The sequence below is a fragment of the Hyla sarda genome, chromosome 3 (genome assembly GCF_029499605.1).
Source record: "Hyla sarda isolate aHylSar1 chromosome 3, aHylSar1.hap1, whole genome shotgun sequence".
Classification (NCBI taxonomy): Eukaryota; Metazoa; Chordata; class Amphibia; order Anura; family Hylidae; genus Hyla; species Hyla sarda.
In genome coordinates, this window is record NC_079191.1 from 419,551,879 (window position 1) to 419,565,965 (window position 14,087).

Below are 14,087 nucleotides of genomic sequence, written 5' to 3' on the forward strand. Positions count from 1 at the left end.
GTCACAAATACGTTACTCGAAATGGACAAAAAAAACATGGTAGACTCGGATTTTCTGTACCACATACAGTAAATAACGTATACGTTGATTCAAAGGTCATAAAAAGATAAACGTAGTCAATACGTCTCTGATATTAAAGGGGTACTCCGCTGCTCAGCGTTTGGAACAAGCTGTTCCGAACGCTGGAGCCGGCGCCGGAAGCTCGTGATGTCATAGCCCCGCCCCCTCATGACGTCATGGCCTGTCCCCTCAATGCAAGTCTATGGGAGGGGGCGTGACATCCGTCACGCCCCCTCCCATAGACTTGCATTGAGGGGGGCGGGGCGTGACGTCATGAGGGGGCGGGGCTATGACGTTACGAGCTCCCGGCGCTGGCTCAAGCGTTCGGAACAGTTTGTTCCAAACGCTGAGCTGCGGAGTACCCCTTTAATGAATTGATACGTTTAACGGTCCGATTCTTTATTTTTAAAAATTTTAAAAAACATACGTTCTGCGTAGGGACAAATCATTATGTGAACACAGCCTAAGGGTGTCTTCAGACTACAGAATCTTCTCGTGGCCATTGGCCAAAATCCTTCAGGGCTATGACCGCACAGACTGTCATCATAGACGGCAATGCAGTCAGTGTGTTCTTCTGCCGATAGAATGAACGTGTTTATTGTTTCGGTGTGTGAATTTCTGCAGCGGAAATTTCCACCGATGAAATTCCACAGCGTGAATGGGACAGCAGATGATCCATTCACACCAACGTTTAGGTTCATGCAACAAAATTCCTACGCGCAATTCTGCATGCAGATAAATTCCGTCGTGTGAACGTACCCATAGGAGTAAAAAGTCTGTATACGTTTACCTCTATATTGGGACCAGGCTGCGAGTCTGATGACTTAAATAGATAATAGAAAAAACCGAGCTAACTTATTCTAAAAACAGCACCACCCCTCTCCTCAGGTGGTGCGTGGTATTACAACTTGGATTAATTTACTTCAATGGACCTGAGCTGCAATACCACACACAACCTGAGGCCAGAGTTGGTGCTGTTTTGGGAAGAAATCAGCTCTGTTTTTCTTTTCTATTATTTAACCCTTTTGTCTGGAGAAAAACAACTTATCCCCTATTGACAGGACTCGGCTCTTTAAGGGACAGGACTCGGCTCCATTCATTTCTTTTAAAGCACCAGAGATGCCCAAGTACAGCACCCGGGCATCACCCTTTAAAGCAGTGTTTTTCAACCAGGGTGCCTGCAGCTGTTGCAAAACTACAACTCTCAGCATGCCCAGACATTTTTTTCATGCCCGAATTTCCCACACTACGCTGTGTTTTAAAAGAACACTTTACCGACCCCAAAAACCTTATAGAAACACTTTCAACCAAAACATATGAAATGGTCCCTGTTGCCCGTAGCAACCAGTCAGGACTCAGCATTCCTTTCCCCTATTCCTCTGGTAAAACGAAAGCAAAGCTGTGATTGGTTGCTAACGGCAACAAGAACATCTTTTCTTTGACACAGTTTTCATAATTCGGCCTCATTGTATAAAGATCACCGTATATTTCATTATAGACTACAACTACCAGCAAACCCGGAGAGCAAACTGCTGGGAATTGTAGTTTTGCAACAGCTGGAGGCACCTTGGTTGGAAAACACTGCAATAGACTAAAAACGCCAAAGAATACCATGAAACAACATGTCATTGTTCAATAAGACGCTGTGTGGGAAACCAGCCAGGGGGTACGTTCCATTACAAGTCATGTGACTCATCATGTGACTGATTTCTGTTGAAGAATTGCAGGTCTGTTGTTTTATCTTTCCTTATCGACTCCCAGCTAAAAATCTGGAGACGGCCGCTGGGGGAGATTTATCAAAACCTGTCCGGAGGAAAAGTTGCTGAGATGCCCATAGCAACCAATCAGATCTCTTCTTTCATTTCTCAGAGGCCTTTTCTAAAATGAAAGAAGCGATCTGATTGGTTGCTATGGGCAACTCAGCAACTTTTCCTCTGGACGGGTTTTATAAATCTCCTCAGGCGTTTTTGCGCCCCAATAAAAAAAAAAAAGTTTTTTTTTTTTTTTTGTTGTTGACTTTTTTTTTTGTTTCACTAAAAAATGGAAACCTAGCCTCTCTGAATGCTTGAACGGGCCAAAAATAAACCCCTAAAAATGCCCCCAAATAGCGTGCGTTTTGCAGCTCCCACTGACTTCAATGAAGAAAGCTCAAAACAACACGAAAACAGGCGTTTTACACACGTGGTTACACTTTTAGGGTGCGCTCACACGCTCTTTGTTTTTGCGGGTTTTCAGCTGCGTATTTGAAAGGGGCGGGCTCTTCTCGGCTTAGGGGTCCCGTCCCGCTATTTACTATTTCGGCTCCTTTGTTCTGTGGTCGCTATGCACTGGTGATATGAATCTATTATTTTTTTCTTTGTACTTTGTGTATTCCATTTCATTTGGTGTTAAGTTTATTTGATTTGGTGAAAAGATTTATGTTGCATGTGTATCATTTTATCAGTTAGCACCACTACTTGAGCCATTATATCCTATCACAGAGGGACGGGACTTTGGTGAGAAGGGGGTTCATGGCCCCTCTCCCATGTTGTAGAGTTTGCTCGATTTAGAGCTTTTTAAGTGATTTTAGCCCTTTTTGTCTTTTTTTGCAATTTTTATGTGATACCTAATAAAATTTGTTATATATATGAATATTGATCTTGTGGTGTGCACTCTTTACAGTAATCCTTATCTTTGTATAGCAAGTTTTTTGCTTACTGAGCAGTAGCACCCATTGCATGATTTGGTGAGCCACCCTCTTTTTGTATTAGGCTCTTCTCGGCTGTCCATAGCAGATTGTCCAAGGCGGAATTTACGCTGCGGAAAATCCGCCGCAGTCCCTACTGACTACAATGGGGCTTGCGGCGGATTTTCCGCAACGTAAATTCCTCAGTGGAAAATCTGCTGCAGATAGCCGACTAGAGCCCACACCCTTTCAAATACGCAGCGGAAAACCCGCAAAAACAAAGAGTGTGTGAACGCACTTTTAGGCCGGGTTAACACACTGCATTCTTGGATTTGTTTCCCCAAAAAAAGAAAAAAAATTGTATATATAGATGCAAATCAAAAAATGTTGCAGTATCTTGTATCTACTCAAATTTACTATATATATATATATATATATATATATATATATATATATATATATATAAAGATATATATATACATATATATATATATACATATATATATATACATATATATATATATATATACATATATATATATATATATATATATATATATATATACATATATACGGATTGTAGTGTGTGTGTGTACATATAAATATACATATATATATATATATATATATATATTTATTTATATATATATATATATATATATATATATACACACATACGTACACCCACACTACAATCCGTTTTTTTTTAGAATGTAAGTCAATAGTTAATAGATTCTGCTATATGGAATGCAATATCTTTTTTTCCCGCTTTTTTAAGTGTATCCAAAAACTGAAACGCAGTGTGAACCCAGCCTTACACTTACATTTGGTGCATCCTTTTTTTTTTTTTTTTTTTAAATGATTTTATTCAATTCACTAATAAACTTTCCCTACTTCCTACTCGGTGTCATTTTGCAAATTCGCTGATGTGAAATATTTGTGTGCAGAATGCATCTTCCTCCCACCAGAAATGGATTTTCGTCTTAACCCTATAAGTGAAGGGTTAAGTCCCCGCAGCTGCATGGATCGGTTTGCACAGAGGGCCCGAGCACTGTTTAGTAAACAGGGACTGCCGGGGCTGCACCGGCTTCTGACTTCCACTGCATGTCTTTGAAGACGGGGCAGAAGGGGCGTGTGGTTTCTGTTTTTAGTGTACACTCTGCTACTCTCTTAATCCTGTTTTATGTAGTTCGCACCTGCTGCCGACTGCTGCTGTCTGGAGAAGGTTTTCGTGCTTCTCGCTGCACTGGGCTGTGTTTTGTAGATACATGGGAGCTGCAGCTCTCACTCCTGATGGAAATACAATGTAGAATTACACGTGAACGTACTGAACCGCTTGGGCGCAACTTTTTACGTTGCCAGAAACTTAAGACCCTCGATACAGTTAAAGCGTTAGTGTTATTTATATAAATTTTTGATGTGCCGTCCAGACATGTCAGAAGTTTATAGCCGGCAAAAGCGTGGCGCGCTTCGCTCCCTGGCAAACCGCCAGACCTGACTCCTTCACTTCATACACTATAATGTAGTGGTTTCCAAACTGTAGATCTCCAGATGTTGTAAAACTACAACTTCCAACATGCCCGGACAGCCGTTGGCTGTCCGGGCATGTTGGAAGTTGTAGTTTTGAAACATCGGGAGGTCCAAAATTTGGAGACCACTGCTATAATGGAATGAATGAGTCAGGTCTGGTGGCTGGCTTGTCACTAGCACTGCAGCCGGCTATACCTCATAATCGGACTGAGACCCGTTTGTCAAAAGTTTCTGTAAGTCTATTTAACAGCTTCCTCAACAACTCCCCAAAATGTCCATTTGGGTCAAAGTTCCCCATACCTGCCGGCTTTGGTGGAAATGGCCGTCTAAGAGTAAATTCACACTAGCGTTGGATCTCCTTTCGGGAGCTCCAACACAGATTCCATCAGGCTCGGACTGAATTGTCCATTGCACAATGGACACCAAGGGGCCCAATGACTTTAAATGGGTTCCATCTGGATTCCGTCTGCAGGATTTGAGGGGAGAAAAATAAAACCTGATCTCCAGTGTTTTTGCCTCCGCTCAAGTGCTCCAATGCTGATGTGAACAAGGCCTTAAAGGGGTACTCCGCCCCTAGACATCTTATCCCCTATCTGAGGATAGGGGATAAGATGTCTGATCTATCCTGCAGCACCCCCGTTCATGAGCTGCACGGAGCGAAGATCGCTCCGTGGCTGATGACGGGTGATACAGGGGACGGGGTATCGTGGCATCATGGCTTTGCACCCCTTGTGACGTCACACCCCGCCCCCTCAATGCAAGCCTATGGGAGAGGGCGTAACGCGGTCACTCCGTGCAGCTCATGAATGGGGGTGCTGCAGGAGAGCGGCGGGACCCCCGCGATCAGACATCTTATCCCCTATCCTTTGTATAGGAGATAAGATGTCTAGGGGCAGAGTACCCCTTTAAGTGTATGGAGGCAGACAGATTTTTGAATTTTTCTTGCCCCCACCCCCTCTTCATTAAAAGCACATGAAGAACGTAACATAAAAATGCAAAGAGAGGTTGGGAGAGAGCCGTCAGCCAAACGTATGTCAGACTGCCAGCTATTGAAGGTGTATGGCCCCCTTAAAGGGGTACTCCACCCCTAGCATCTTATCCCCTATCCAAAGGATAGGGGATAAGATGTCAGTTCGCGGGGGTCCGGCCGCTAGGGACACCCGGGATCTCCGCTGCAGCATCCCACTATCATTACTGCACAGAGCAAACTCGCTCTGTGCGTAATGACGGGCAATACAGGGGCCGGAGCATCGTGATGTCACGGCTCTGCCCCCTTGTGACGTCACGGCCCTCCCCCTCAATGCAAGTCTATGGGAGGGGGCATGGTGGCCATCACGCCTCCTCCCATAGACTTGCATTAAGGGGGTGTGCTGTGACATCATGAGGGGGCGGAGCCGTGACTTCACCATGCTACGGCCCCTGTATTGCCCATCATTACGCACAGAGCGAGTTTGCTCTGTTCAGTAATGATAGTGGGGTGCTGCAGCAGAGATCCCGGGGGTTCCCAGCCGCGGGACCCCCGCAATCTGACATCTTATCACCAATTCTTTGGATAGGGGATAAGATGCTAGGGGATGAGTACCCCTTTAAGTATATAGGACAAGATTTATCAAACTGTGTAAGAGAAAACATTTAGTGATTTTTCCACAGCAACCAATCACAGCTCAGCTAATGAGCTGTGGTAAAGTGAAAGTTAAGCTGTGATTGGTTGCTATGGGAAAAACTCTCACAGAGTTTGATAAATCTGGGCCTTAGTTTCTACTGAGGGCCATAGCTGGGGAAGGGGCAAGTGCCCTGGGGGCAAGGAGAAGTGCCAACAAGCCAAGGTATCTAAATACAGTGCTTGGGAAGTGTACTAAATTGTTGCACAAGGCAAAGGAATGCCTAGCTATGCCTATGAGCATGGAGAGAAGTACTGACAACTCAGACACAACGTTTTAGTTTAACAAATCAACAAACAAATATAAACAAATTGTCAATGGCCCGCTAATTTTTAAGGACAGCCCTCTGGGTCTCCCATAGAGAAGGGATGGCTGTGATACATTCCATAAGAATCCTGTTAAGGTACTAAGAAAGAATAATATTACTGATTTTTGTTACTACCACTTTCCACATGTACCCACAAATTGACCTGTCCTCCGCAAAATGTAGAGAATAAGCTAGTCACCATTTAGTGCCGCCTAGTGGCGGCACTTGCTTGAGTATGTTGATGCTATGAAACAAAATAAAATTAAAGCTATAAAGAACCGTAACACAATAGCAGGAGAAACATCCTATATTAAACACGTGCAGCAGAGGTGAGTTTGCTGTTTGCCACAAGAGGCTGTGGCATCATGGTTTGATACCAGTAGCTTTCGATACAGCACTGACAAAGCTGTCACTGAGCGAGAACAGTGCTCTTATGAAGTGGTTAAGTAACAATTTGACTCTTAAATAGATGTTGTGCATTAAGGCAGTGTAGAAAGTTATGGGTTATAAAATGTATACCTGGAAAACTAAGGTTACAGTATATGTATAGTGTATACTCATATATGGCTTTGATGTAAATTCATATATAGCTTTGATCTATGGCTTCGATGTAGTGAAGCAGAGAACATTTGGCTTTCTGGTCTATGTGGTTTATAAAACAAATTGCTATAGAAAAATATTGTAAATGAATGGTGGATGAAGGTGTCTGTGATTCGGCTGTAGAAGGTAGTCAAGCCCTTCAATGGGTTGACATGGAGTGGGTGTTATTGAAAAGAATGCCCCATAAATCTTGTCATTGCGGATTCCAGGCTTAGCATCTTTTTTTTAACAAACCAACCATTTTTTTCTCTTATTTTGTACAAAATGATGGACAATTTAGTTCCAGTTGAACAATTTCTACCCATAGAGACTATTTGAGTCAATAGTCAGAGTTGAGGGTTAATGACCACCAAATTATACTCAGAGGTGGGGAGTTGTGCCTATTTATCTATCTATCTCATATCTATCTATTTATCTATGTATCTCATATCTATGTATCTCTTTTCTATCTATTTATCATCTATCATTCCAAGAGAAAATTTTAAAAATTATTTAGCTCAAGGTAAAACATAAATTCAGTAGAGAGGTAACAACACACAAAGAATAGGAAAACACAATCCCACATGTCACATGGTGGAATATACCAGTAGTAGATGTAGCCCTATGAATATATGCAATGGCATTGATTTAACATCTTAAGAGCCAATTCTTTCTCAAACAAGTACATATGTATTGTGTCGCAAATATAACTGGTTTTCAAGGAGTTAAAATGGTAAGGTTTAGCAGGGAGGACAAATTTATATTATTCACCACCACGTAGAACCTGTCCTGGCTGTACTAATAAAGTTGGATTAATCATCTCCAAACTAGGCATACGAAAAACATTATGAGCAGAGGGGCAAATCGGGAGTAGAGTGGGAAAGCCGAGCTAACTACTTTTAATTCCAACCTGGTTAAATGTAAAATACTTGACAGGTCTGGAATTTCAGACTCCAGACTGAGACAAAAGTTTCGAGTCTGGTGTTGGACTTCTAATAGGTTAGATGTATCTATGTAATAAAGGCCGAGGGAATATGGTGGTCTTCCCAATAGATATAATTTACAACAGGAGAAGAAAGATAGAAGAAAAAAAACTAAATTCATGGACTTAATTTAATAAAAGGACTTACTTGAAAAAACACTGTCTATACCAGACATAAGCAGGTGTGGTTTAGTCTGCAACCATCCTAAAGTAAGATCTTTCATCGAGATGTGCTTTCACGGTATACTTCATAATATTGCTTAACCTGGTTTTTCTCAAAGAGGTGAACCTCTAAGAGAGTCCTTATTTGCTTTAGCTGGAGGTTGTCTTGATAAAGAACCTAAAATTATGATCTTGAAACTTCACTTGAAAGTGTCTCAAGTTTGGCCAAGATTTTGTTTTTGTGCAGGATAGGCAAGTAAGTGGAAACCACTCAAGTCAAACTGTATGTTATTAAATGGTCTGTAGTTTCGAACCGTTACAGACAAAATGTTGGATTCTTGAAAGATCTATACACTTAAAAGTAAAGGATTTCTGAAGATAGGCATTTGGTCAATTTATCATCCTTGACCATTCAGTTTTCTTGTATTCCCCCTGGCCGGCTGTGAGGGATAGAAGAGAGGCACAGTGTCTTATCGAATGGTATTGATCACAGGGTGTCAGTGATCCAATCAAGAGCAATCAATACTAATCCAAAATCAATCAAAACACTTTTTACACTATCATTTATCAAATCAGAATGCAACAGCCACTTCCAAGCATAAAATGAAGAAAAATGAGAAATGCGACAGAGAGGAACGGAGACAAAGAGTAAGTAAGGGAAAAGGGAATACAAACAGCCATATGAGTTAAGAAACTCTCAAAATTTGTTAACCCCTCCAAATCTGCTCCCAACTATAATGAAGACATTAATCATCCTGTCTGGAGTGTAAATTATAAGTATATGCTAGTGAACCTAAACGCGTCTCAGTACAATCACTATGTTAAGCCAAGTCTAAACGGATCAAACACAATGGAGATCATGCGGATTAAATATTAGGAATTCAATAGTTGTGTCGAGACTTTGCTGCATTTTAGGAAGTGCGCCTGTCATGAGCAAAAATCCCCCTCTGTTGTGCTGTAAAGTGCGATGTTGAGTCAGAAAATGTAAACTTAGATAAAGAGTTAAAAAGGTCAATATTTTTGATGCAAAAAGTCTAAAAATCTCAGTTTTTACCATCTTAGGACCTTAAAGGGGTACTACGGCCCTAAAACATCTTATCCCCTATCCAAACGATAGGGGATAAGATGCCTGAACATGGGGGTCCCGCCACTGGGGACCCCCGCAATCTTTCATGCAGCACACCGCTATCATTATTGAGGGGGCCGAGCGTGACATTACACAGGGGTGGAGCTGTGATGATGCGATACTCCGGTCCCATGATCATGATTCATCAGACCTGGAGCAATATTCACTCCGGAGGCTGATGATAGTGGGGTGCTGCAGGAAAGATTGCGGGGGACCCCAGCGGCGGGACCCCACAATCAGGCATCTTATTCCCAAACCTTTGGATAGGGGATAAGATGTCTTAGGGCCGGAGTACCCCTTTAAGTCACCTTGAGGACAATATAGTTAACGTACACAAAAAAGGTACCATTTCTGTTCCCTCCCCATGCCATAGGAAGACTAGTCACACCATGACTGTGTTTAAGTTGGTTCAATTTTGGCCCTACAACCTCCCTGTTGCTTCTGCGATAATTTATGGAGTTGCTAATGCTGCGTATGGGATCGAATGGGCACCGGGTAACACATAATGAAATCAGCTGAGCTGGTAAATCTGCACTGCAGCAAAGTAGGTTCAGCGGAAATATAAGCATACTAGCAAATGATGCACCACGCGGATACTTGGCTACACTGCAGTAAGCTTCGAAATTCAGTTACACTATCGTTTTTTGTTAAGTTGAGCCTAGTCTACGGCCAGCCCCATATATTCACAATATACAGCAAATGACACAGTTATGCAGAGTTGGTAGGGCTGAAATGAGACATATGTGCATTAGCTTCAACCAAGGGAGGGGAGAGGACATGGATGAAAGGAATAGGAAGGGGGGGGGGTGAATGTTGAGTATATGGTTGGTTGATGTCCTCGAATCTTAATACATTAACTCATCTTATCTGTTTCAATCTCCGAAAACTTATTTTCCTTCTAAGAAATCCAAGTGTAGAGGAATAAAGATAAACCAAGCTTCTAAACTTGTATCTCCCAAAAACCATTCACAATTTATATTAAGCATTTTAGATGCCCTGTCAAAATAATCCCAATATTCACAATAACAAAGCCAAATTCTATATCTAGAGTATATCAATGTAGTGGTAAATGGTTACGACATACTCCGTAAATTGCCTTTGTCAAAATGCACACAGTCCAATACAGTCCAAAGTATATCTATACCCCAAATTTTTACAAATTTCAGATGGAACAAATAAGAAGTTAAAATATCTTATTTTTATGTGTGTGTGTGTGCGTTTAAGTATTTTTTATTTATTTCATTGGCTACAAAGAAAGAATTCTTTCCTACATTTTTAGGCACAGTAATGGGTGCCCGCCATGCAGTGAAAACCCCCCGATATCAGTTACCACGTTGTTATAGTTTTATTCTATATGCTACATATATTTTTTGTTTGGCAGTAGATTGTGCAGGTAATCTACCCCTACCATTCATAATTCCCCTCCACAAAAAAGATATTACTCTTTAACTTCAAGAAAAGACCAACAGCGTCTGAAACATTCACTTCTGGTAATGTAAAAGCATTGGCATTTAACTGCCTTCCCGATAAGACGGTGCCAGTAAAACTGATTATTCTTTTCTTATTCAAAGCATATCAGCATTTCGAAAGCTCTTTCAATCTTATCAGGTGTATGAACAGCGAATTTACTGAAAAACAGTTTGTTCGGCTCCTCTCTCTCCGCGCTAGGCTATCAGATAAACCAAACTAACTAACTGTATTTATACACAATCATACTTAGAATGAAATCAGCAATGTAAACTGCTGATAGCGTGCGCTGCCGGCACTACACTGGGCAACATTAGGCTGCCTTAGGGGCCAAAGTACTTAATAATCTGACAGGGAAGCCAGCTCTAAATAGGACGCATGTAATTAAAAGTTGGAGGGGGGAGGTATAACAAGGAATCACATACAAAACTATATAAAATGTACATAAAAATTTCAGATTATACATGTTGAATTTTGACAAAAATTTGAGTCATTGGTAGATTGATAGTTTACAGGCCTATTGGACAAGGCCTGTCTTCCTTCAGTCAGGAATTCATGACGCTATTACTAAATATATAGTAAATGGTACTAAATAAAAATTCAGTTTATACACTGAAATATTAAATTATTTGTATATATATATTTATATATATTTTTTCTCTTTACAGTTGACTTTAACATATTATGTTGAACTTGTTTGTATAAAGACATACAGAAAATAGATAAAACTGCACACACAATATAGATACATTAGTTATTTACAAATATTTGATTAAAAAAAAAACTGAAAAAAAAAATCATGAAGTGTATTCAACCGAATTCCTATTAAATCCGTAGGGGGCCTGGAAGAAACTATTCTCAGTGCTTTTTTTTTTTTCCTCTTTCTCTCACATCGTAATCTTAAACAGATTCCCTGTTATTGCCAGTTAGATTACAGAAAGTGACATGTTTTCACATTTTCTTCACAGCTGCGCTATCTGGAACAAAACTGCTAAATAACACTGATCTTTTCTGTTTCTGCACTAAGCTCTGCGATGACTTGTTAGCTGACATTATCTGTAATGCGCCTGATATTTAGAATTACTACACGGATACAATTTTTGCGTAACGTTACCTTTCTACTTAGATGGAGGGAAAACAATGGCTATGGGATGGTTAACTCTTGGGCTACCACTTATAATAATAAAAATAATAATAAAAGTAATAAAGAAAGCTTTGCAACAGTATACAAAATAGAAGTAACAAAAAAATATTTGTATAATTGTAATTAACTGTAAATCTATTTTCTTCATAATTTAAAAGAGAAACCTGTCAACCATCAAAAAAAAAAAAAATATATATATATATATATATATAAAATATCAAGTACTATGGAACCTAATGAATGACCTACATCACAGTATATTATTGTCATGAGCGGGTGAAAGGTCAGCCAGGTTTTACCATTTCTATATATAAGATGGCAGTCATAAATTTTGTTTTTGTCATGTGCTAACCATTTTTCATAAGAGGTTTGAATGTTCACAGCACTACACGGCCCTATCCAGTCATTAACAGTAAAGAAATTATACTCATTTTTATCTGGTCGGCTCGAATGTCCATAGACTTTACAGCTTTATATTACATAATTTATCCCTGTCGTTCAAAGGCAATATATATATATATATATATATATATATATATATATATATATATATTAAAAAATAAACTTTACACTAATATTTCTTTTTCAACATAAGTCATCATCATAAGTAACCCCCAGAGGAATATCTTTTGAGACAAGAATTAAAGACATGACATCAAGTTTGGTGTTGTTACAAGTTACAACACTCGATAATGTAGAAGAAAATATATTTTGTAAATAAATAAAAAAAAAGAGAGTACAGGATATAGCACCTACAACATCCTGTTTGATCTCCCGGATCACATGACTACTAGCGATCAGTTTCAGCCTGAGGGGCATTAGGATGAAGATGAACAAAATCAACATTTAGCTTGAAAATGCAAATGAACCTTATCCAAAACTTTCACGTCAGTTCTGACATATAGATAACTAAAAAAAGAAGGAAAAAAAAGTGTGACACCACCCCCACCATTCTGTGTACCTATGGGCGCCCACCACAATCTACTCTGACAAACCATTTAACTTTCTCTAAATTAACTAATTTATCAATTTAATAAAAACGTTGTTGAAAAACTTATTTGGTTGAGAAAGTATTGATCTCGATAATAGGTCTGGTTCAAATGTCTCTAGGACACAGGCTGTGGTTATAAATTCAAATGAATATTTACATATTTTATTTAAAAACTATTTGAATCATTTGTGAATTGTGACTTAGGTTCTTTTTTATTTAAAAAATGAGGTAAACTTCTCACATGTCTGTATTTTACATCTATTTTCATGGACCTCCTTGGGGCAAACTAGGTTTCCTATGGATGTTTTTTACACCTAAAAAATAGTTTTTTAAGAATAACAAACAAAACTTTGTTTATGACGATGACGACCCAAAACAAAAACATTTAGCTTTACTGAAAAAAATCATAAACCAATCTGATATCTGCAATGGTGCTGCGAAAAGGATCTCTTTTCTTGGGCAGATAAACTAGGAGTCTCAGGTAGAGCCTAAGCTCAGTGAATGAGAATTGGCAGTCACGTGCCCTATGCATGACCCCAAGACAAATGTTTTCAACGTGAGACTAATGAATTGGTTTTATGGTAAATGTTATGCATTGCACGCACCTATGGTACTGAAGGGGTTATTGCATTTCAGCTTGAAATGCACGACTGCTTCGCTTTGACCTTCTGACAGCAAAGTTAATGCAGTGAATTTTTTCTAATTTGTTTGGCTATGCAATGTATTGTGTGCCACAGCTAAAGATTTTCCTTAGAGGTGTTATGTTGAGTATTTTTGCATTTTAATTTTTTTTTATACATGTATATAAAGTCGGGCCGATTGAATGCAAGCTTGCGGTCGACTTCTTATAATTCCGGTCTAGGACAGATCCGTTAATGGAGATGTGGCACCACTGTTGACCAACATATCAGCCTCTACATCTTGGTCAATTGTTGTTTCAGCATCTGACACAGCGGCTAGATGACAGATGAGACAGGTGTCATTCGAACTAATGTTGTCCAGTGATGGGCTCCCTAATGTCACCAGGCACCACCTGGGTGTAATCCTTGATTTTTTATTAATTTTTTTGCTCCCGACATAAAAATAATTTGGTTTTCAGTTTGTTAGAATTCCCACCTAAACTCTTCAGACTATTGTTGTACGAGTTGAGAACAGGTCTCGGTTAGTGGTCTGGCTAGTATGACCCTTAAGAAACCAAAAATGAACTAAAATGAAATAATAATTTATATTAGTACTATGAATTTTTTGTACAAGGCCTAAATGTATTTATTGAACTGTTATATAGTAACAAATACTGATATTGTGTTTCTGATATCATTTTCACATTCAGAGTTCTGTCATATAACGACTATACCACGAGCATATACATTTTTTTTTTTTTGGGGGGGGGGGCATTACAATAAGGCTTTAAAT

The 14,087-nt window shown here is 39.6% G+C and overlaps 1 protein-coding gene across 9 annotated transcripts in view; it reads right to left on the minus strand.

The window, feature by feature from the left end:
* The window catches only part of ESRRG (estrogen related receptor gamma), an 892,172-nt gene that overhangs the window by 215,264 nt on the left and 662,821 nt on the right, over positions 1 to 14,087 (minus strand). Inside the window, exon 1 of one of the 9 annotated variants that reach the window (XM_056568346.1) lies at positions 1,672 to 1,792. The exons of the other annotated variants lie outside the window; for them this stretch is intronic. The gene's annotated coding sequence lies outside the window, so the exon portion shown is untranslated. Of the gene's footprint in view, positions 1 to 1,671; positions 1,793 to 14,087 lie in introns of those variants that run through there. 9 annotated transcript variants of the gene reach the window in all.